General features: G+C 50.1%; 1 long non-coding RNA gene across 1 annotated transcript in view; it reads right to left on the reverse strand.

The window, feature by feature from the left end:
- Positions 1–23,745, reverse strand: part of LOC136304788 (uncharacterized) — a 61,907-nt gene extending 38,162 nt beyond the window's left edge. The window contains exon 1 of the long non-coding RNA XR_010724820.1: positions 23,595–23,745. This is a non-coding gene — a long non-coding RNA (uncharacterized lncRNA). The remainder of the gene's footprint in view (positions 1–23,594) is intronic.
- Between the last annotated feature and the right edge of the window lie 988 nt (positions 23,746–24,733).

A 24,733-nucleotide genomic window follows, 5' to 3' on the forward strand; every position in this document is an offset into this window, starting at 1 on the left:
TTCTGCACAGGACTTCTGCCAGATCCAAGCATCCAAAAGCTGGAACCCTAACTGTCCTGCGAGTGCCCAATGTCTCCTACAACCTGACATTAGGAACTTAGTCGGTGAGTATAGCTTCCCACAGAAGAGAGCCACTGTTCCTGCACAGTGCTCTGTGCCCCGGAGTGGGCTTCTGCCACTTAGAATTCTGAACAGTGTACTTACTCCCACAACCAAGCTGCCATGAAGCTGAAACCCTAGCTGCCCTTAGACTGCCAAACACCCCCTGCAAACTGACATCAGGAACTTGGAGGGGTGAGTTTAGCTTTCCACAGAAAAGACCCACCGTTCCTGCACAGAACTCTCGGCCACGGAGTGCGCTGCTAACTGATAAAAATAAGTTCAGCACAGGACTTCTGCCAGATCCAAGCATCCAGAAGCTGGAACCCTTACTGGCCTTGGAGTGCCAAATGGCTCCTACAGCCTGACATCAGGAACCTGCTGGGGTGAGTTTAGTTTCCCACAGAAAAGACCCACAGTTCCTACACAGAGCTCTGTGCCCCGGAGTGGGCTTCTGCCACTTAGAATTCTGAACAGTGCACATTACTCCCACAACAAAGCTGTCAGAAGCTGGAACCCTAACTGTCCTTGGAGTGCCCAATGTCTCCTACAACCTGACATTAGGAACTTAGTCGGTGAGTATAGCTTCCCACAGAAAAGACCCACCGTTCCTGCACAGAACTCTCGGCCACGGAGTGCGCTGCTAACTGATAAAAATAAGTTCAGCACAGGACTTCTGCCAGATCCAAGCATCCAGAAGCTGGAACCCTTACTGGCCTTGGAGTGCCAAATGTCTCCTACAGCCTGACATCAGGAACCTGCTGGGGTGAGTTTTGTTTCCCACAGAAAAGACCCACAGTTCCTGCACAGAGCTCTGTGCCCGGGAGTGGGCTTCTGCCACTTAGAATTCTGAACAGTGCACATTACGCCCAGAACCAAGCTGTAAGAAGTTGGAACGCTAACTGTCCTTGGAGTGCCCAATGTCTCCTAAAACCTGCCATTAGGAACTTAGGGGGTGAGTATAGCTTCCCACAGAAGAGACCCACTGTTCCTGCACAGAGTTCTGTGCCCGGAAGTGGGCTTCTGCCACTTAGAATTCTGAACACTGCTGCACTTCTCCCATAGCCAGGCTCCCAGAAGCTGGAACCCTAACTGTCCTGCGAGTGCCCAATGTCTCCTACAACCTGACATTAGGAACTTCAGGGGGTGAGTTTAGCTTCCCACAGAAGAGACCCACAGTCCCTGCACAGAGCTCTGTGTCCCGGAGTGGGCTTCTGCCACTTAGAATTCTGAACAGTGTACTTACTCCCACAACCAAGCTGCCATGAAGCTGAAACCCTAGCTGCCCTTAGACTGCCAAACACCCCCTGCAAACTGACATCAGGAACTTGGAGGGGTGAGTTTAGCTTTCCACAGAAAAGACCCACCGTTCCTGCACAGAACTCTCGGCCACGGAGTGGGCTGCGAACTGAAAAAAATAAGTTCTGCACAGGACTTCTGCCAGATCCAAGCATCCAAAAGCTGGAACCCTAACTGTCCTGCGAGTGCCCAATGTCTCCTACAACCTGACATTAGGAACTTAGTCGGTGAGTATAGCTTCCCACAGAAGAGAGCCACTGTTCCTGCACAGAGCTCTGTGTCCCGGAGTGGGCTTCTGCCACTTAGAATTCTGAACAGTGTACTTACTCCCACAACCAAGCTGCCATGAAGCTGAAACCCTAGCTGCCCTTAGACTGCCAAACACCCCCTGCAAACTGACATCAGGAACTTGGAGGGGTGAGTTTAGCTTTCCACAGAAAAGACCCACCGTTCCTGCACAGAACTCTCGGCCACGGAGTGCGCTGCTAACTGATAAAAATAAGTTCAGCACAGGACTTCTGCCAGATCCAAGCATCCAGAAGCTGGAACCCTTACTGGCCTTGGAGCGCCAAATGTCTCCTACAGCCTGACATCAGGAACCTGCTGGGGTGAGTTTAGTTTCCCACAGAAAACACCCACAGTTCCTGCACAGAGCTCTGTGCCCCGGAGTGGGCTTCTGCCACTTAGAATTCTGAACAGTGCACATTACTCCCAGAACCAAGCTGTAAGAAGTTGGAACGCTAACTGTCCTTGGAGTGCCCAATGTCTCCTACAACCTGACATTAGGAACTTAGTGGGTGAGTATAGCTTCCCACAGAAAAGACCCACCGTTCCTGCACAGAGTTCTGTGCCCGGAAGTGGGCTTCTGCCACATAGAATTCTGAACACTGCTGCACTTCTCCCATAGCCAGGCTCCCAGAAGCTGGAACCCTAACTGTCCTGCGAGTGCCCAATGTCTCCTACAACCTGAAATTAGGAACTTCAGGGGGTGAGTTTAGCTTCCCAGAGAAGAGACCCACAGTCCCTGCACAGACCTCTGTGTCCCGGAGTAGGCTTCTGCCACTTAGAATTCTGAACAGTGTACTTACTCCCACAACCAAGCTGCCATGAAGCTGAAACCCTAGCTGCCCTTAGACTGCCAAACACCCCCTGCAAACTGACATCAGGAACTTGGAGGGGTGAGTTTAGCTTTCCACAGAAAAGACCCACCGTTCCTGCACAGAACTCTCGGCCACGGAGTGGGCTGCGAACTGAAAAAAATAAGTTCTGCACAGGACTTCTGCCAGATCCAAGCATCCAAAAGCTGGAACCCTAACTGTCCTGCGAGTGCCCAATGTCTCCTACAACCTGACATTAGGAACTTAGTCGGTGACTATAGCTTCCCAGAGAAGAGAGCCACTGTTCCTGCACAGAGCTCTGTGCCCCGGAGTGGGCTTCTGCCACTTAGAATTCTGAACGGTGTACTTACTCCCACAACCAAGCTGCCATGAAGCTGAAACCCTAGCTGCCCTTAGACTGCCAAACACCCCCTGCAAACTGACATCAGGAACTTGGAGGGGTGAGTTTAGCTTTCCACAGAAAAGACCCACCGTTCCTGCACAGAACTCTCGGCCACGGAGTGCGCTGCTAACTGATAAAAATAAGTTCAGCACAGGACTTCTGCCAGATCCAAGCATCCAGAAGCTGGAACCCTTACTGGCCTTGGAGCGCCAAATGTCTCCTACAGCCTGACATCAGGAACCTGCTGGGGTGAGTTTAGTTTCCCACAGAAAACACCCACAGTTCCTGCACAGAGCTCTGTGTCCCGGAGTGGGCTTCTGCGACTTAGAATTCTGAACAGTGCACATTACGCCCAGAACCAAGCTGTCAGAAGCTGGAACCCTAACTGTCCTTGGAGTGCCCAATGTCTCCTACAACCTGACATTAGGAACGTTATCGGTGAGTATAGCTTCCCACAGAAAAGACCCACCGTTCCTGCACAGAACTCTCGGCCACGAAGTGGGCTGCTAACTGATAAAAATAAGTTCAGCACAGGACTTCTGCCAGATCCAAGCATCCAGAAGCTGGAACCCTAACTGGCCTTGGAGCGCCAAATGTCTCCTACAGCCTGACATCACGAACTTAGTCGGTGAGTATAGCTTCCCACAGAAGAGAGCCACTGTTCCTGCACAGAGCTCTGTGCCCGGGAGTGGGCTTCTGCCACTTAGAATTCTGAACAGTGTACTTACTGCCACAACCAAGCTGCCATGAAGCTGAAACCCTAGCTGCCCTTAGACTGCCAAACACCCCCTGCAAACTGACATCCTGAACTTGGAGGGGTGAGTTTTGCTTCCCACAGAAAAGACCCACCGTTCCTGCACAGAACTCTCGGCCACGGAGTGCGCTGCTAACTGATAAAAATAAGTTCAGCACAGGACTTCTGCCAGATCCAAGCATCCAGAAGCTGGAACCCTTACTGGCCTTGGAGTGCCAAATGGCTCCTACAGCCTGACATCAGGAACCTGCTGGGGTGAGTTTAGTTTCCCACAGAAAAGACCCACCTTTCCTACACAGAGCTCTGTGCCCCGGAGTGGGCTTCTGCCACTTAGAATTCTGAACAGTGCACATTACTCCCACAACAAAGCTGTCAGAAGCTGGAACCCTAACTGTCCTGCGAGTGCCCAATGTCTCCTACAACCTGACATTAGGAACGTAGTCGGTGAGTATAGCTTCCCACAGAAAAGACCCACCGCTCCTGCACAGAGCTCTGTGCCCGGGAGTGGGCTTCTGCCACTTAGAATTCTGAACAGTGTACTTACTCCCACAACCAAGCTGCCATGAAGCTGAAACCCAAGCTGCCCTTAGACTGCCAAACACCCCCTGCAAACTGACATCAGGAATTTGGAGGGGTGAGTTTAGCTTTCCACAGAAAAGACCCACCGTTCCTGCACAGAACTCTCGGCCACCGAGTGGGCTGTGAACTGAAAAAAATAAGTTCTGCACAGGACTTCTGCCAGATCCAAGCATCCAGAAGCTGGAACCCTTACTGGCCTTGGAGTGCCAAATGTCTCCTACAGCCTGACATCAGGAACCTGCTGGGGTGAGTTTTGTTTCCCACAGAAAAGACCCACAGTTCCTGCACAGAGCTCTGTGCCCGGGAGTGGGCTTCTGCCACTTAGAATTCTGAACAGTGCACATTACGCCCAGAACCAAGCTGTAAGAAGTTGGAACGCTTACTGTCCTTGGAGTGCCCAATGTCTCCTAAAACCTGCCATTAGGAACTTAGGGGGTGAGTATAGCTTCCCACAGAAGAGAGCCACTGTTCCTGCACAGAGATCTGTGCCCGGAAGTGGGCTTCTGCCACTTAGAATTCTGAACACTGCTGCACTTCTCCCATAGCCAGGCTCCCAGAAGCTGGAACCCTAACTGTCCTGCGAGTGCCCAATGTCTCCTACAACCTGACATTACGAACTTCAGGGGGTGAGTTTAGCTTCCCACAGAAGAGACCCACAGTCCCTGCACAGAGCTCTGTGTCCCGGAGTGGGCTTCTGCCACTTAGAATTCTGAACAGTGTACTTACTCCCACAACCAAGCTGCCATGAAGCTGAAACCCTAGCTGCCCTTAGACTGCCAAACACCCCCTGCAAACTGACATCAGGAACTTGGAGGGGTGAGTTTAGCTTTCCACAGAAAAGACCCACCGTTCCTGCACAGAACTCTCGGCCACGGAGTGGGCTGCGAACTGAAAAAAATAAGTTCTGCACAGGACTTCTGCCAGATCCAAGCATCCAAAAGCTGGAACCCTAACTGTCCTGCGAGTGCCCAATGTCTCCTACAACCTGACATTAGGAACTTAGTCGGTGAGTATAGCTTCCCACAGAAGAGAGCCACTGTTCCTGCACAGTGCTCTGTGCCCCGGAGTGGGCTTCTGCCACTTAGAATTCTGAACAGTGTACTTACTCCCACAACCAAGCTGCCATGAAGCTGAAACCCTAGCTGCCCTTAGACTGCCAAACACCCCCTGCAAACTGACATCAGGAACTTGGAGGGGTGAGTTTAGCTTTCCACAGAAAAGACCCACCGTTCCTGCACAGAACTCTCGGCCACGGAGTGCGCTGCTAACTGATAAAAATAAGTTCAGCACAGGACTTCTGCCAGATCCAAGCATCCAGAAGCTGGAACCCTTACTGGCCTTGGAGTGCCAAATGGCTCCTACAGCCTGACATCAGGAACCTGCTGGGGTGAGTTTAGTTTCCCACAGAAAAGACCCACAGTTCCTACACAGAGCTCTGTGCCCCGGAGTGGGCTTCTGCCACTTAGAATTCTGAACAGTGCACATTACTCCCACAACAAAGCTGTCAGAAGCTGGAACCCTAACTGTCCTTGGAGTGCCCAATGTCTCCTACAACCTGACATTAGGAACTTAGTCGGTGAGTATAGCTTCCCACAGAAAAGACCCACCGTTCCTGCACAGAACTCTCGGCCACGGAGTGCGCTGCTAACTGATAAAAATAAGTTCAGCACAGGACTTCTGCCAGATCCAAGCATCCAGAAGCTGGAACCCTTACTGGCCTTGGAGTGCCAAATGTCTCCTACAGCCTGACATCAGGAACCTGCTGGGGTGAGTTTTGTTTCCCACAGAAAAGACCCACAGTTCCTGCACAGAGCTCTGTGCCCGGGAGTGGGCTTCTGCCACTTAGAATTCTGAACAGTGCACATTACGCCCAGAACCAAGCTGTAAGAAGTTGGAACGCTAACTGTCCTTGGAGTGCCCAATGTCTCCTAAAACCTGCCATTAGGAACTTAGGGGGTGAGTATAGCTTCCCACAGAAGAGACCCACTGTTCCTGCACAGAGTTCTGTGCCCGGAAGTGGGCTTCTGCCACTTAGAATTCTGAACACTGCTGCACTTCTCCCATAGCCAGGCTCCCAGAAGCTGGAACCCTAACTGTCCTGCGAGTGCCCAATGTCTCCTACAACCTGACATTAGGAACTTCAGGGGGTGAGTTTAGCTTCCCACAGAAGAGACCCACAGTCCCTGCACAGAGCTCTGTGTCCCGGAGTGGGCTTCTGCCACTTAGAATTCTGAACAGTGTACTTACTCCCACAACCAAGCTGCCATGAAGCTGAAACCCTAGCTGCCCTTAGACTGCCAAACACCCCCTGCAAACTGACATCAGGAACTTGGAGGGGTGAGTTTAGCTTTCCACAGAAAAGACCCACCGTTCCTGCACAGAACTCTCGGCCACGGAGTGGGCTGCGAACTGAAAAAAATAAGTTCTGCACAGGACTTCTGCCAGATCCAAGCATCCAAAAGCTGGAACCCTAACTGTCCTGCGAGTGCCCAATGTCTCCTACAACCTGACATTAGGAACTTAGTCGGTGAGTATAGCTTCCCACAGAAGAGAGCCACTGTTCCTGCACAGAGCTCTGTGTCCCGGAGTGGGCTTCTGCCACTTAGAATTCTGAACAGTGTACTTACTCCCACAACCAAGCTGCCATGAAGCTGAAACCCTAGCTGCCCTTAGACTGCCAAACACCCCCTGCAAACTGACATCAGGAACTTGGAGGGGTGAGTTTAGCTTTCCACAGAAAAGACCCACCGTTCCTGCACAGAACTCTCGGCCACGGAGTGCGCTGCTAACTGATAAAAATAAGTTCAGCACAGGACTTCTGCCAGATCCAAGCATCCAGAAGCTGGAACCCTTACTGGCCTTGGAGCGCCAAATGTCTCCTACAGCCTGACATCAGGAACCTGCTGGGGTGAGTTTAGTTTCCCACAGAAAACACCCACAGTTCCTGCACAGAGCTCTGTGCCCCGGAGTGGGCTTCTGCCACTTAGAATTCTGAACAGTGCACATTACTCCCAGAACCAAGCTGTAAGAAGTTGGAACGCTAACTGTCCTTGGAGTGCCCAATGTCTCCTACAACCTGACATTAGGAACTTAGTGGGTGAGTATAGCTTCCCACAGAAAAGACCCACCGTTCCTGCACAGAGTTCTGTGCCCGGAAGTGGGCTTCTGCCACATAGAATTCTGAACACTGCTGCACTTCTCCCATAGCCAGGCTCCCAGAAGCTGGAACCCTAACTGTCCTGCGAGTGCCCAATGTCTCCTACAACCTGAAATTAGGAACTTCAGGGGGTGAGTTTAGCTTCCCAGAGAAGAGACCCACAGTCCCTGCACAGACCTCTGTGTCCCGGAGTAGGCTTCTGCCACTTAGAATTCTGAACAGTGTACTTACTCCCACAACCAAGCTGCCATGAAGCTGAAACCCTAGCTGCCCTTAGACTGCCAAACACCCCCTGCAAACTGACATCAGGAACTTGGAGGGGTGAGTTTAGCTTTCCACAGAAAAGACCCACCGTTCCTGCACAGAACTCTCGGCCACGGAGTGGGCTGCGAACTGAAAAAAATAAGTTCTGCACAGGACTTCTGCCAGATCCAAGCATCCAAAAGCTGGAACCCTAACTGTCCTGCGAGTGCCCAATGTCTCCTACAACCTGACATTAGGAACTTAGTCGGTGACTATAGCTTCCCAGAGAAGAGAGCCACTGTTCCTGCACAGAGCTCTGTGCCCCAGAGTGGGCTTCTGCCACTTAGAATTCTGAACGGTGTACTTACTCCCACAACCAAGCTGCCATGAAGCTGAAACCCTAGCTGCCCTTAGACTGCCAAACACCCCCTGCAAACTGACATCAGGAACTTGGAGGGGTGAGTTTAGCTTTCCACAGAAAAGACCCACCGTTCCTGCACAGAACTCTCGGCCACGGAGTGCGCTGCTAACTGATAAAAATAAGTTCAGCACAGGACTTCTGCCAGATCCAAGCATCCAGAAGCTGGAACCCTTACTGGCCTTGGAGCGCCAAATGTCTCCTACAGCCTGACATCAGGAACCTGCTGGGGTGAGTTTAGTTTCCCACAGAAAACACCCACAGTTCCTGCACAGAGCTCTGTGTCCCGGAGTGGGCTTCTGCGACTTAGAATTCTGAACAGTGCACATTACGCCCAGAACCAAGCTGTCAGAAGCTGGAACCCTAACTGTCCTTGGAGTGCCCAATGTCTCCTACAACCTGACATTAGGAACGTTATCGGTGAGTATAGCTTCCCACAGAAAAGACCCACCGTTCCTGCACAGAACTCTCGGCCACGAAGTGGGCTGCTAACTGATAAAAATAAGTTCAGCACAGGACTTCTGCCAGATCCAAGCATCCAGAAGCTGGAACCCTAACTGGCCTTGGAGCGCCAAATGTCTCCTACAGCCTGACATCACGAACTTAGTCGGTGAGTATAGCTTCCCACAGAAGAGAGCCACTGTTCCTGCACAGAGCTCTGTGCCCGGGAGTGGGCTTCTGCCACTTAGAATTCTGAACAGTGTACTTACTGCCACAACCAAGCTGCCATGAAGCTGAAACCCTAGCTGCCCTTAGACTGCCAAACACCCCCTGCAAACTGACATCCTGAACTTGGAGGGGTGAGTTTTGCTTCCCACAGAAAAGACCCACCGTTCCTGCACAGAACTCTCGGCCACGGAGTGCGCTGCTAACTGATAAAAATAAGTTCAGCACAGGACTTCTGCCAGATCCAAGCATCCAGAAGCTGGAACCCTTACTGGCCTTGGAGTGCCAAATGGCTCCTACAGCCTGACATCAGGAACCTGCTGGGGTGAGTTTAGTTTCCCACAGAAAAGACCCACCTTTCCTACACAGAGCTCTGTGCCCCGGAGTGGGCTTCTGCCACTTAGAATTCTGAACAGTGCACATTACTCCCACAACAAAGCTGTCAGAAGCTGGAACCCTAACTGTCCTGCGAGTGCCCAATGTCTCCTACAACCTGACATTAGGAACGTAGTCGGTGAGTATAGCTTCCCACAGAAAAGACCCACCGCTCCTGCACAGAGCTCTGTGCCCGGGAGTGGGCTTCTGCCACTTAGAATTCTGAACAGTGTACTTACTCCCACAACCAAGCTGCCATGAAGCTGAAACCCAAGCTGCCCTTAGACTGCCAAACACCCCCTGCAAACTGACATCAGGAATTTGGAGGGGTGAGTTTAGCTTTCCACAGAAAAGACCCACCGTTCCTGCACAGAACTCTCGGCCACCGAGTGGGCTGTGAACTGAAAAAAATAAGTTCTGCACAGGACTTCTGCCAGATCCAAGCATCCAGAAGCTGGAACCCTTACTGGCCTTGGAGTGCCAAATGTCTCCTACAGCCTGACATCAGGAACCTGCTGGGGTGAGTTTTGTTTCCCACAGAAAAGACCCACAGTTCCTGCACAGAGCTCTGTGCCCGGGAGTGGGCTTCTGCCACTTAGAATTCTGAACAGTGCACATTACGCCCAGAACCAAGCTGTAAGAAGTTGGAACGCTTACTGTCCTTGGAGTGCCCAATGTCTCCTAAAACCTGCCATTAGGAACTTAGGGGGTGAGTATAGCTTCCCACAGAAGAGAGCCACTGTTCCTGCACAGAGATCTGTGCCCGGAAGTGGGCTTCTGCCACTTAGAATTCTGAACACTGCTGCACTTCTCCCATAGCCAGGCTCCCAGAAGCTGGAACCCTAACTGTCCTGCGAGTGCCCAATGTCTCCTACAACCTGACATTACGAACTTCAGGGGGTGAGTTTAGCTTCCCACAGAAGAGACCCACAGTCCCTGCACAGAGCTCTGTGTCCCGGAGTGGGCTTCTGCCACTTAGAATTCTGAACAGTGTACTTACTCCCACAACCAAGCTGCCATGAAGCTGAAACCCTAGCTGCCCTTAGACTGCCAAACACCCCCTGCAAACTGACATCAGGAACTTGGAGGGGTGAGTTTAGCTTTCCACAGAAAAGACCCACCGTTCCTGCACAGAACTCTCGGCCACGGAGTGGGCTGCGAACTGAAAAAAATAAGTTCTGCACAGGACTTCTGCCAGATCCAAGCATCCAAAAGCTGGAACCCTAACTGTCCTGCAAGTGCCCAATGTCTCCTACAACCTGACATTAGGAACTTAGTCGGTGAGTATAGCTTCCCACAGAAGAGAGCCAATGTTCCTGCACAGAGCTCTGTACCCGGGAGTGGGCTTCTGCCACTTAGAATTCTGAACAGTGTACTCACTCCCACAACCAAGCTGCCATGAAGCTGAAACCCTAGCTGCCCTTAGACTGCCAAACACCCCCTGCAAACTGACATCAGGAACTTGGAGGGGTGAGTTTAGCTTTCCACAGAAAAGACCCACCGTTCCTGCACAGAACTCTCGGCCACGGAGTGCGCTGCTAACTGATAAAAATAAGTTCAGCACAGGACTTCTGCCAGATCCAAGCATCCAGAAGCTGGAACCCTTACTGGCCTTGGAGTGCCAAATGGCTCCTACAGCCTGACATCAGGAACCTGCTGGGGTGAGTTTAGTTTCTCACAGAAAAGACCCACAGTTCCTGCACAGAGCTCTGTGTCCCGGAGTGGGCTTCTGCGACTTAGAATTCTGAACAGTGCACATTACTCCCAGAACCAAGCTGTCAGAAGCTGGAACCCTAACTGTCCTTGGAGTGCCCAATGTCTCCTACAACCTGACATTAGGAACTTCGGGGGGTGAGTTTAGCTTCCCACAGAAGAGAGCCACTGTTCCTGCACAGGGCTCTGTGCCCGGGAGTGGGCTTCTGCCACTTAGAATTCTGAACAGTGTACTTACTCCCACAACCAAGCTGCCATGAAGCTGAAACCCTAGCTGCCCTTAGACTGCCAAACACCCCCTGCAAACTGACATCAGGAACTTGGAGGGGTGAGTTTAGCTTTCCACAGAAAAGACCCACCGTTCCTGCACAGAACTCTCGGCCACGCAGTGGGCTGCTAACTGATAAAAATAAGTTCAGCACAGGACTTCTGCCAGATCCAAGCATCCAGAAGCTGGAACCCTAACTGTCCTTGGAGTGCCCAATGTCTCCTACAGCCTGACATTAGGAACTTAGTCGGTGAGTATACCTTCCCACAGAAGAGATCCACCGTTCCTGCACAGAGCTCTGTGCCCCGGAGTGGGCTTCTGCCACTTAGAATTCTGAACAGTGTACTTACTCCCAGAACCAAGCTGCCATGAAGCTGAAACCCTAGCTGCCCTTAGACTGCCAAACAACCCCTGCAAACTGACATCAGGAACTTGGAGAGGTGAGTTTAGCTTCCCACAGAAGAGAGCCAATGTTCCTGCACAGAACTCTCGGCCACGGAGTGCGCTGCTAACTGATAAAAATAAGTTCAGCACAGGACTTCTGCCAGATCCAAGCATCCAGAAGCTGGAACCCTTACTGGCCTTGGAGTGCCAAATGGCTCCTACAGCCTGACATCAGGAACCTGCTGGGGTGAGTTTAGTTTCCCACAGAAAAGACCCACCATTCCTACACAGAGCTCTGTGCCCCGGAGTGGGCTTCTGCCACTTAGAATTCTGAACAGTGCACATTACTCCCAGAACCAAGCTGTCAGAAGCTGGAACGCTAACTGTCCTTGGAGTGCCCAATATCTCCTAAAACCTTCCATAAGGAACTTAGGGGGTGAGTATAGCTTCCCACAGAAGAGAGCCACTGTTCCTGCACAGAGTTCTGTGTCCGGAAGTGGGCTTCTGACACTTAGAATTCTGAACACTGCTGCACTTCTCCCATAGCCAAGCTCCCAGAAGCTGGAACCCTAACTGTCCTGCGAGTGCCCAATGTCTCCTACAACCTGACATTAGGAACTTCAGGGGGTGAGTTTAGCTTCCCACAGAAGAGACCCACAGTTCCTGCACAGAACTCTCGGCCACGGAGTGGGCTGCTACCTGATAAAAATAAGTTCAGCACAGGACTTCTGCCAGATCCAAGCATCCAGAAGCTGGAACCCTAACTGGCCTTGGAGCGCCAAATGTCTCCTACAGCCTGACATCACGAACTTAGTCGGTGAGTATAGCTTCCCACAGAAGAGAGCCACTGTTCCTGCACAGAGCTCTGTGCCCGGGAGTGCGCTTCTGCCACTTAGAATTCTGAACAGTGCACATTACTCCCAGAACCAAGCTGTCAGAAGCTGGAACCCTAACCGTCCTTGGAGTGCCCAGTGTCTCCTACAACCTGACATTAGGAATTTAGTCGGTGAGTATAGCTTCCCACAGAAGAGAGCCACTGTTCCTGCACAGAGCTCTGTGCCCCGGAGTGGGCTTCTGCCACTTAGAATTCTGAACAGTGTACTTACTGCCACAACCAACCTGCCATGAAGCTGAAACCCTAGCTGCCCTTAGACTGCCAAACACCCCCTGCAAACTGACATCAGGAACTTGGAGGGGTGAGTTTAGCTTTCCACAGAAAAGACCCACCGTTCCTGCACAGAACTCTCGGCCACGGAGTGGGCTGCAAACTGATAAAAATAAGTTCAGCACAGGACTTCTGCCAGATCCAAGCATCCAGAAGCTGGAACCCTTACTGCCCTTGGAGTGCCAAATGTCTCCTACAGCCTGACATCAGGAACCTGCTGGGGTGAGTTTAGTTTCCCACAGAAAAGACCCACAGTTCCTGCACAGAGCTCTGTGTCCCGGAGTGGGCTTCTGCCACTTAGAATTCTGAACAGTGCACATTACTCCCAGAAGCAAGCTGTCAGAAGCTGGAACCCTAACTGTCCTTGGAGTGCCCAATGTCTCCTACAACCTGACATTAGGAACTTAGTCGGGAAGCATAGCTTCCCACAGAAAAGACCCACCGTTCCTGCACAGAACTCTCGGCCACGGAGTGGGCTGCTAACTGATAAAAATAAGTTCTGCACAGGACTTCTGCCAGATCCAAGCATCCAAAAGCTGGAACCCTAACTGTCCTGCGAGTGCCCAATGTCTCCTACAACCTGACATTAGGAACTTAGTCGGTGAGTATAGCTTCCCACAGAAGAGAGCCAATGTTCCTGCACAGAACTCTCGGCCACGGAGTGCGCTGCTAACTGATAAAAATAAGTTCAGCACAGGACTTCTGCCAGATCCAAGCATCTAGAAGCTGGAACCCTTACTGGCCTTGGAGTGCCAAATGGCTCCTACAGCCTGACATCAGGAACCTGCTGGGGTGAGTTTAGTTTCCCACAGAAAAGACCCACCATTCCTACACAGAGCTCTGTGCCCCGGAGTGGGCTTCTGCCACTTAGAATTCTGAACAGTGCACATTACTCCCAGAACCAAGCTGACAGAAGCTGGAACGCTAACTGTCCTTGGAGTGCCCAATGTCTCCTAAAACCTGCCATTAGGAACTTAGGGGGTGAGTATAGCTTCCCACAGAAGAGAGCCACTGTTCCTGCACAGAGTTCTGTGCCCGGAAGTGGGCTTCTGCCACTTAGAATTCTGAACACTGCTGCACTTCTCCCATAGCCAAGCTCCCAGAAGCTGGAACCCTAACTGTCCTGCGAGTGCCCAATGTCTCCTACAACCTGACATTACGAACTTCAGGGGGTGAGTTTAGCTTCCCACAGAAGAGACCCACAGTTCCTGCACAGAACTCTCAGCCACGGAGTGGGCTGCTACCTGATAAAAATAAGTTCAGCACAGGACTTCTGCCAGATCCAAGCATCCAGAAGCTGGAACCCCTACTGGCCTTGGAGCGCCAAATGTCTCCTACAGCCTGACATCAGGAACCTGCTGGAGGGAGTTTAGTTTCCCACAGAAAAGACCCACAGTTCCTGCACAGAGCTCTGTGTCCCAGAGTGGGCTTCTGCCACTTAGAATTCTGAACAGTGCACATTACTCCCAGAACCAAGCTGTCAGAAGCTGGAACCCTTACTGGCCTTGGAGTGCCAAATGTCTCCTACAACCTGACATTAGGAACTTAGTCGGTGAGTATAGCTTCCCACAGAAAAGACCCACCGTTCCTGCACAGAACTCTCGGCCACGGAGTGGGCTGCTAACTGATAAAAATAAGTTCAGCACAGGACTTCTGCCAGATCCAAGCATCCAGAAGCTGGAACCCTTACTGCCCTTGGAGGGCCCAATGTCTCCTACAGCCTGACATTAGGAACTTAGTCGGTGAGTATAGCTTCCCACAGAAGAGAGCCAATGTTCCTGCACAGACCTCTGTGCCCAGGAGTGGGCTTCTGCCACTTACAATTCTGAACAGTGTACTTACACCCACAACCAAGCTGCCATGAAGCTGAAACCCTAGCTGCCCTTAGACTGCTAAGCACCGCATGCAAACTGACATCAGGAACTTGGAGGGGTGAGTTTAGCTTCCCACAGAAAAGACCCACCGTTCCTGCACAGAGCTCTGTGCCCCGGAGTGGGCTTCTGCCACTTAGAATTCTGAACAGTGTACTTACTCCCACAACCAAGCTGCCATGAAGCTGAAACCCTAGCTGCCCTTAGACTGCCAAACACCCCCTGCAAACTGACATCAGGAACGTGGAGGGGTGAGTTTTGCTTCCCACAGAAAAGACCCACCGTTCCTGCACAGAACTCTCGGCCACGGAGTGGGCTGCGAACTGATAAAAATAAGTTCAGCACAGGACTTCTGCCAGATCCAAGCATCCAGAAGCTGGAACCCTTACAGGCCTTGGAGTGCCAAATGGCTCCTACAGCCTGACATCAGGAACCTGCTGGGTGGAGCTTAGTTTCCCACAGAAAACACCCACAGTTCCTGCACAGAGCTCTGTGCCCGGGAGTGGGCTTCTGCCACTTAGAATTCTGAACACTGCTGCACTTCTCCCATAGCCAAGCTCCCAGAAGCTGGAACCCTAACTGTCCTTGGAGTGCCCAATGTCTCCTACAACCTGACATTAGGAACTTCGGGGGGTGAGTTTATCTTCCCACAGAAGAGAGGCACTGTTCCTGCACAGAGCTCTGTGCCCGGGAGTGGGCTTCTGCCACTTAGAATTCTGAAAAGTGTACTTACTCCCACAACCACGCTGCCATGAAGCTGAAACCCTAGCTGCCCTTAGACTGCCAAACACCCCATGCAAACTGACATCAGGAACTTGGAGGGGTGAGTTTAGCTTTCCACAGAAAAGACCCACCGTTCCTGCACAGAACTATCGGCCACGGAGTGGGCTGCGAACTGAAAAAAATAAGTTCAGCACAGGACTTCTGCCAGATCCAAGCATCCAAAAGCTGGAACCCTAACTATCCTTGGAGTGCCCAATGTCTCCTACAGCCTGACATTAGGAACTTAGTCGGTGAGTATAGCTTCCCACAAAAGAGAGCCACTGTTCCTGCACAGAGCTCTGTACCCGGGACTGGGCTTCTGCCACTTAGAATTCTGAACAGTGTAGTTACTGCCACAACCAAGCTGCCATGAAGCTGAAACCCTAGCTGCCCTTAGACTGCCAAACACCCCCTGCAAACTGACATCAGGAACTTGGAGGGGTGAGTTTAACTTCCCACAGAAGAGATCCACCGTTCCTGCACAGAGCTCTGTGCCCGGGAGTGGGCTTCTGCCACTTGCAATTCAGAACACTGCTGCGCTTCTCCCATAACCAATCTCCCAGAAGTTGGAACCCTTACTGGCCTTGGAGTGCCAAATGTCTCCTACAGCCTGACATCAGGAACCTGCTGGGGTGAGTTTAGTTTCCCACAGAAAAGACCCACAGTTCCTGCACAGAGCCCTGTGCCCCAGAGTGGGCTTCTGCCACTTAGAATTCTGAACAGTGCACATTACTCCCAGAACCAAGCTGTCAGAAGCTGGAACCCTAACTGTCCTTGGAGTGCCCAATGTCTCCTACAACCTGACATTAGGAATTTAGTCGGTGAGTATAGCTTCCCACAGAAGAGAGCCACTGTTCCTGCACAGAGCTCTGTGCCCGGGAGTGGGCTTCTGCCACTTAGAATTCTGAACAGTGTACTCACTCCCACAACCAAGCTGCCATGAAGCTGAAACCCTAGCTGCCCTTAGACTGCCAAACACCCCCTGCAAACTGACATCAGGAACTTGGAGGGGTGAGTTTAGCTTTCCACAGAAAAGACCCACCGTTCCTGCACAGAACTCTCGGCCACGGAGTGGGCTGCTAACTGATAAAAATAAGTTCAGCACAGGACTTCTGCCAGATCCAAGCATCCAGAAGCTGGAACCCTTACTGCCCTTGGAGGGTCCAATGTCTCCTACAGCCTGACATTAGGAACTTAGTCGGTGAGTATAGCTTCCCACAGAAGAGAGCCAATGTTCCTGCACAGACCTCTGTGCCCAGGAGTGGGCTTCTGCCACTTACAATTCTGAACAGTGTACTTACACCCACAACCAAGCTGCCATGAAGCTGAAACCCTAGCTGCCCTTAGACTGCCAAGCACCGCATGCAAACTGACATCAGGAACTTGGAGGGGTGAGTTTAGTTTCCCACAGAAAAGACCCACAGTTCCTGCACAGAGCCCTGTGCCCCAGAGTGGGCTTCTGCCACTTAGAATTCTGAACAGTGCACATTACTCCCAGAACCAAGCTGTCAGAAGCTGGAAGCCTAACTGTCCTTGGAGTGCCCAATGTCTCCTACAACCTGACATCAGGAACTTAGTCGGTGAGTATAGCTTCCCACAGAAGAGAGCCGCTGTTCCTGCACAGAGCTCTGTGCCCGGGAGTGGGCTTCTGCCACTTAGAATTCTGAACACTGCTGCACTTCTCCCATAGCCAAGCTGCCAGAAGCTGGAACCCTAACTGTCCTGCGAGTGCCCAATGTCTCCTACGACCTGACATTAGGAACTTCGGGGGGTGAGCATAGCTTCCCACAGAAGAGACCCACAGTTCCTGCACAGAGCTCTGTGCCCCGGAGTGGGCTTCTGCCACTTAGAATTCTGAACAGTGTACTTACTCCCACAACCAAGCTGCCATGAAGCTGAAACCCTAGCTGCCCTTAGACTGCCAAACGCCCCCTGCAAACTGATATCAGGAACTTGGAGGGGTGAGTTTAGCTTTCCACAGAAAAGACCCACCGTTCCTGCATAGAACTCTCGGCCACGGAGTGGGCTGCTAACTGATAAAAATAAGTTCAGCACAGGACTTCTGCCAGATCCAAGCATCCAAAAGCTGGAACCCTTGCTGGCCTTGGAGTGCCAAATGTCTCCTACAGCCTGACATCAGGAACCTGCTGGGGTGAGTTTAGTTTCCCACAGAAAAGACCCACAGTTCCTGCACCGAGCTCTGTGCCCCGGAGTGGGCTTCTGCCACTTAGAATTCTGAACAGTGCACATTACTCCCACAACCAAGCTGTCAGAAGCTGGAACCCTAACTGTCCTTGGAGTCCCAATGTCTCCTACAACCTGACATCAGGAACTTAGGGGGTGAGTTTAGCTTCCCACAGAAGAGAGGCACTGTTCCTGCACAGAGCTCTGTGCCCGGGAGTGGGCTTCTGCCGCTGAGAATTCTGAACAGTGTACTCACTCCCACAACCAAGCTGCCATGAAGCTGAAACCCTAGCTGCCCTTAGACTGCCAAACACCCCCTGCAAACTGACATCAGGAACTTGGAGGGGTGAGTTTAGCTTTCCACAGAAAAGACCCACCGTTCCTGCACAGAGCACTGTGCCCCGGAGTGGGCTTCTGCCACTTAGAATTCTGAACACTGCTGCACTTCTCCCATATCCAAGCTCCCAGAAGCTGGAACCCTTACTGTCCTTGGAGTGCCAAATGTCTCCTACGACCTGACATTACGAACTTGGAGGGGTGAGTTTAGCTTCCCACAGAAGAGACCCACAGTTCCTGCACAGAGCTCTGTGCCCGGGAGTGGGCTTCTGCCACTTAGAATTTTGAACAGTGTACTTACTCCCACAACCAAGCTGCCATGAAGCTGAAACCCTAGCTGCCCTTAGACTGCCAAACATCCCCTGCAAACTGACATCAGGAACTTGGAGGGGTGAGTTTAGCTTTCCACAGAAAAGACCCACCGTTCCTGCATAGAACTCTCGGCCACGGAGTGGGCTGCAAACTGCTAAAAGTAAGTTCAGCACAGGACTTCTGCCAGATCCAAGCATCCAAAAGCTGGAACCCTTACTGTCCTTGGAGTGCCCAATGTCTCCTACAGCCTGACATCAGGAACCTGCTGGGGTGAGTTTAGTTTCCCACAGAAAAGACCCACAGTTCCTGCACAGAGCTCTGTGTCCCGGAGTGGGCTTCTGCCACTTAGAATTCTGAACAGTGCACCTTACTCCCAGAACCAAGCTGTCAGAAGCTGGAACCCTAACTGTCCTTGGAGTGCCCAATGTCTCCTAAAACCTGCCATTAGGAACTTAGTCGGTGAGTATAGCTTCCCACAGAAAAGACCCACCGTTCCTGCACAGAACTCTCGGCCACGGAGTGGGCTGCTAACTGATAAAAATAAGTTCAGCACAGGACTTCTGCCAGATCCAAGCATCCAGAAGCTGGAACCCTTACTGTCCTTGGAGTGCCCAATGTCTCCTACAGCCTGACATCAGGAACCTGCTGGGGTGAGTTTAGTTTCCCACAGAAAAGACCCACAGTTCCTGCACAGAGCTCTGTGTCCCGGAGTGGGCTTCTGCCACTTAGAATTCTGAACAGTGCACCTTACTCCCAGAACCAAGCTGTCAGAAGCTGGAACCCTAACTGTCCTTGGAGTGCCCAATGTCTCCTAAAACCTGCCATTAGGAACTTAGTCGGTGAGTATAGCTTCCCACAGAAAAGACCCACCGTTCCTGCACAGAACTCTCGGCCACGGAGTGGGCTGCTAACTGATAAAAATAAGTTCAGCACAGGACTTCTGCCAGATCCAAGCATCCAGAAGCTGGAACCCTTACTGTCCTTGGAGTGCCCAATGTCTCCTACAGCCTGACATTAGGAACTTAGTCGGTGAGTATAGCTTCCCACAGAAGAGAGCCAATGTTCCTGCACAGACCTCTGTGCCCAGGAGTGGGCTTCTGCCACTTAGAATTCTGAACAGTGTACCTACACCCACAACCAAGCTGCCATGAAGCTGAAACCCTAGCTGCCCTTAGACTGCCAAACACCCCATGCAAACTGACATCAGGAACTTGGAGGGGTGAGTTTAGTTTCCCACAGAAAAGACCCACAGTTCCTGCACAGAGCCCTGTGCCCCAGAGTGGGCTTCTGCCACTTAGAATTCTGAACAGTGCACATTACTCCCAGAACCAAGCTGTCAGAAGATGGAACCCTAACTTTCCTTGGAGTGCCCAATGTCTCCTAAAACCTGACATTAGGAACTTAGTCGGTGAGTATAGCTTCCCACAGAAGAGAGCCACTGTTCCTGCACAGAGCTCTGTGCCCGGGAGTGGGCTTCTGCCACTGAGAATTCTGAACAGTGTACTCACTCCCACAACCAAGCTGCCATGAAGCTGAAACCCTAGCTGCCCTTAGACTGCCAAACACCCCCTGCAAACTGACATCATGAACTTGGAGGGGTGAGTTTTGCTTCCCACAGAAAAGACCCACAGTTCCTGCACAGAACTCTCGGCCACGGAGTGCGCTGCTAACTGATAAAAATAAGTTCAGCACAGGACTTCTGCCAGATCCAAGCATCCAGAAGCTGGAACCCTTACTGTCCTTGGAGTGTCAAATGTCTCCTACAGCCTGACATCAGGAACCTGCTGGGGTGAGTTTAGCTTCCCACAGAAAAGACCCACCGTTCCTACACAGAGCTCTGTGCCCGGGAGTGGGCTTCTGCCACTTAGAATTCTGAACACTGCTGCACTTCTCCCATATCCAAGCTCCCAGAAGCTGGAACCCTTACTGTCCTTGGAGTGCCAAATGTCTCCTACAACCTGACATTAGGAACTTAGTCGGTGAGTTTAGCTTCCCACAGAAGAGAGCCAATGTTCCTGCACAGAGCTCTGTGCCTGGGAGTGGGCTTCTGCCACTTAGAATTCTGAACAGTGTACGTACTCCCACAACCAAGCTTCCATGAAGCTGAAACCCTAGCTGCCCTTAGACTGCCAAACACCCCCTGCAAACTGACATCAGGAACTTGGAGGGGTGAGTTTAGCTTTCCACAGAAAAGATCCACCGTTCCTGCACAGAGCACTGTGCCCCGGAGTGGGCTTCTGCCACTTAGAATTCTGAACACTGCTGCACTTCTCCCATATCCAAGCTGTCAGAAGCTGGAACCCTAACTGTCCTTGGAGTGCCCAATGTCTCCTACAACCTGACATTAGGAACTTCGGGGGGTGAGTTTAGCTTCCCACAGAAGAGAGCCACTGTTCCTGCACAGAGCTCTCTGCCCCAGAGTGGGCTGCTAACTGATAAAATTAGGTTCAGCACAGGACATCTGCCAGATCCAAGCTCCCAGAAGCTGGAACCCTAACTGTCCTTGGAGTGCCAAATCCATCCCATAAACTGACATCAGGAGACTTATGGGGGGAGTTAAGTTTCCCACAGAAAAGACCCACTGTTCCTGCACAGAGCTCTGTGTTCGGGAGTGGGCTTCTGCCACTTAGAATTCTGAACAGTGCACATTACTCCCAGAACCAAGCTCCCAGAAGCTGGAAGCCTGGCTCCCCTTGGACTGCCAAATGGCTCCTTAAAACTGACAATCTGAACCAGAGAGGTATATTTACTTTCCCCAGAAAAGCGGCCACCGTTCCTGCACAGAGCTCTGTGCCCCGGAGTGGGCTTCTGCCACTTTCAATTCGGAACACTGCTGCACTTCTCCCATATCCAAGCTCCCAGAGGCTGGAACCCTAACTGTCCTTGGAGTGCCAAATGTCTCCTACGACTTGACATTAGGAACTTAGGGGGTGATTTTAGCTTCCCACAGAAGAGACCCATTGTTCCTACACAGAGCTCTCTGCCCTGGAGTGGGCTGCTACCTGATAAAATTAAGTTCAGCACAGGACATCTGCCAGATCCAAGCTCCCAGATCCTGGAACCCTAACTGTCCTTGGAGTGCCAAATCCATCCCATAAACTGACATCAGGAGCCTGCTGGGGTTAGTTTAGGTTCCCACAGAAAAGACCCACAGTTCCTGCACAGAGCTCTGTGTTCGGGAGTGGGCTTCTGCCACTTAGAATTCTGAACAGTGCACATTACTCCCAGAACCAAGCTGCCAGAAGCTGAAACCCTAGCTGCCCTTAGACTGCCAAACACCTTCTGCAAACTGACATCAGGAACTTAGTCGGTGTGTATAGCTTCCCACAGAAGAGACCCACCGTTCCTGCACAGAGCTCTGTGCCCGGGAGTGGGCTTCTGCCACTTGCAATTCTGAACACTGCTGCACTTTACTCCCAGGTCCAAGCTGTCAGTAGCTGCAACCTTGGCTCCCCTTAGACTGCCAAATGACTGCAACCGAGTTGCACATAGTGAACGGCACAGAAAAAAGAAACAACACGGATGTGAACGTCCAGAAAATCTAACTGTTAAGTAAGAACCATCTGTAAGCATCACTGTTTATTAACTATCGCTACCATTGTCTGTATACAGCTGTATGTTGCTTCTATAAAGACATAAGTGTGTGGAATATATGTCTTCCTAGAGTTAGAATTCAATTTGTTTTGATAAGTTTATGATATGGGGATAAGACATAGAATGCCCTAGGGTGAGTTTATGCCGCTTGTATCCCCAGTCGCTTGTTCTGGACCTTTAAGACTGATTTTGAGAGCTAAGCAAGGAAAGAAAATGGTTGCAGTTTGTTTTAAGAAAACGACTTTCACTCCTCTGAATACCCTCTCTCGTATATTCAGCTCAAGCACAGACAGACTGCAGCACAAAGATGTGCTTTGCTCTTGGTTTCAGCTAGTTAGGGCAGAGAAGTTCCCTCGCTATTTGTTTTCCTTTTTCTTAGGACTGTTTAAACCTGCTGCAGACTGAAAAACCCAGAGCAGCGCCGAGAGCTGGCACCTGCAGCCCACGGGGCCTGCACCTGAGCATTTTATCAACACCAGAACAGCTGATAAGAGACCAAAAGAGCTCAGCTACAGCCCACAGCAAAGACTTTCTGAAGTTACCATCTCGCTTCAAAATAACAAAAAGTTTTATTATTTCATATTATTCATTCTTTATGCTTGCGACCACTTTGTTTGTTAAACAAATAGGTTTTCCCACTTTTCTCCAAAGAAATTCTTTGCAAAAGCAGTTTAAAAGAAAGAGACTGTTTAGGTTTACTTTCCAGAAGAACCCCATTCAAAGGTTTCCTCTCAAATTTACTCTAAACCCCGACAGCAACAAACAAATCAAACTACACAACAAAGAAGTCACAAATAAATTTCAATTAAAAACACCAAAACAAATCATTCCTAACTCAAGAAACCCATAAACCTCAAACCATCAAAACAAAAATACCACTTATAAATACACACAAAACCAAAAAAATTAATGTAACTATAAACAATACCTTTCAAATGATCCATAAGTATAAAACATATACTGCAATCAAACAAGCCAAATAAATTAACCCCTATACTATAATAAACAATAATCCAATTACAAATATTAGGAAACACAAAAAATTACCTACATTCCACTACCTCAACCCACCAAAACAAACACTACATACTCACCATGATAAAAGCCACCGCTAAATAAATAACCTCCCCTATACCTCACCCTACAGCCACTTCCACCATTGTAAACCTTAGAAAACATTTCCTTTAAAAATACAATATCTCACCAAAAAAAAATATTTCAACAATAAAACTCAGTTCAAAAACAATCTGATCGACATGTAAACTAAGAAACCTACCACCAAATAAATAGACCGTATCCCTTAGCATACACCATCTACAAACAAAATAAAACTACACAAAAAATTATTGAAAACCACCTTAAAACAACTAAACAGAAAAAAACTTTTAAAAATATTAAAATTGCATCTAACAAAACCTCCACCGGCCAGGCTGGCCCTAGGTAATCTGAATCCCTACATACAATAAACAAAAACAAAACCCCAATCGCACGTATCAGAAGCCTATTTAAAAAAAAAAAAAAAGTTACTTAAATTAATTCTACCTCAAATACAAACAAACCCACCCATACAGTTACCTTCGCTCAAAAACCAAATTACAGGCAATAAATAATACCAAAAAATAAAACAAAACACTATGTACCACCAAAGAATGCAATATTGAATAAAAGCACCATATAAGTAATAAAGTAATAAAAGCACCGCATAGAAGTACCACTATTTATTAAAATCCCAGGTGAAGGGGGATTCCCCCAGTTTGAACACAGACAATAAAAGGAGTTTCTTTCCTCAATTTAAACTCTTTTGTCCTCAAAACCCCCTTTTTTTTTTTTTCTAGGGACGCCAGGGAAGGATTGGGAAGACAAAATTGAAAGGGAAAAGGAGAAAAGTCCCCCCTACAAATCCACACCGGCTCACCTGCTCCTGCTGCCCGGCACAAAGGTTTGTCCCTCGGCATCTCCTGAAGCAATACTCCATATCCGAGGGTTCCCCCAAACTCTGTAAGACGAGCTCGCCATCATCCCGTAAGACACTCCAGAGAGCCTCGCAGAAGCTGCTCCCTCCGGCAGCTCCACGCTAGAGTGAGCTGAGGCTCCCCGCGTAAGCAGCTCGGGCAGGAGCCACCTGCCCCTCATTATCCTTTACAGCTCACGCCTGCGGCTGCTCTGTCCCCTCGTTATCCTAACAGCTCACGCCTGCAGCTGCTGCCAGCCCGAGGGTGAGGGCGGGGCAGAGGGAACTTGCTGCAGACATTTCACTGTTTGCACCGACACACTGGGGCACCGGGCTTTGCTTGCTAGGGATAAGCAAAAATTAAAGAGTTGACTTTTCTTGTTGTCATCATCCTTGAAGAAAGGAAAAATATATCAGGACTCGTGTGACTTCTCTGTGAACACAAAGTGCAAGGAACTTGGGAGGGGGAGGTCTTAAAACAACACCGGTTTCCTATAGCAGCAGCTGCTTTTGGTGCACACTGAAGCTTCTCTAGGCTTGTTTCAACGCTCTGCAGCAGTTAAGAGAGTACCACCTATTTAGGGGATACTGTAAAAGCTTTAGCTTTTCTAGAGATTTTCTCACCCCTTAAAACTGTATTTTATATTTCTATTTTTGTTACTTATATTTTTCTATTTTTGTATTTATTTAATTTGTGTTGACTTGTTTATTTTTTAAACTATATGAATTCATTTACCTAACACATCAGAACCACAATGAATTAAAATTAAATTAGCCTCGTTTTCTAAGGGGTAAAGATTTAATTTTTATTTAATAATGTTGGTATGTTTTCTCTGTCATTGTTTTTTCTTGGGGGGCAGTGTTTGTAGGGGCTTTTGTTTTGGTTTTTGTTTTTCTGTTTGCTTTGTTTTGGAGTTCTTTGTTAATAAACAAAGAGGTTCAGAGAGGCACAAAATAAAATGTCAACTTTGTTTTATTGCTACCTCTGAAATACAACTCGACACCAAGTTATTGCTGGTAATACTGTGTATGGGTAGAATGAGACCTGTTAGGGGGTTGAAAGGAAAAAAGTGGCAGCATGGTGCTGAATAGCTCCTGCTTTA

The sequence above is a fragment of the Chamaea fasciata genome, unplaced genomic scaffold (genome assembly GCF_029207755.1).
Source record: "Chamaea fasciata isolate MVZ Bird 193981 ecotype frontalis unplaced genomic scaffold, bChaFas1.0.hap1 SCAF_177, whole genome shotgun sequence".
Taxonomy (NCBI): domain Eukaryota; kingdom Metazoa; phylum Chordata; class Aves; order Passeriformes; family Sylviidae; genus Chamaea; species Chamaea fasciata.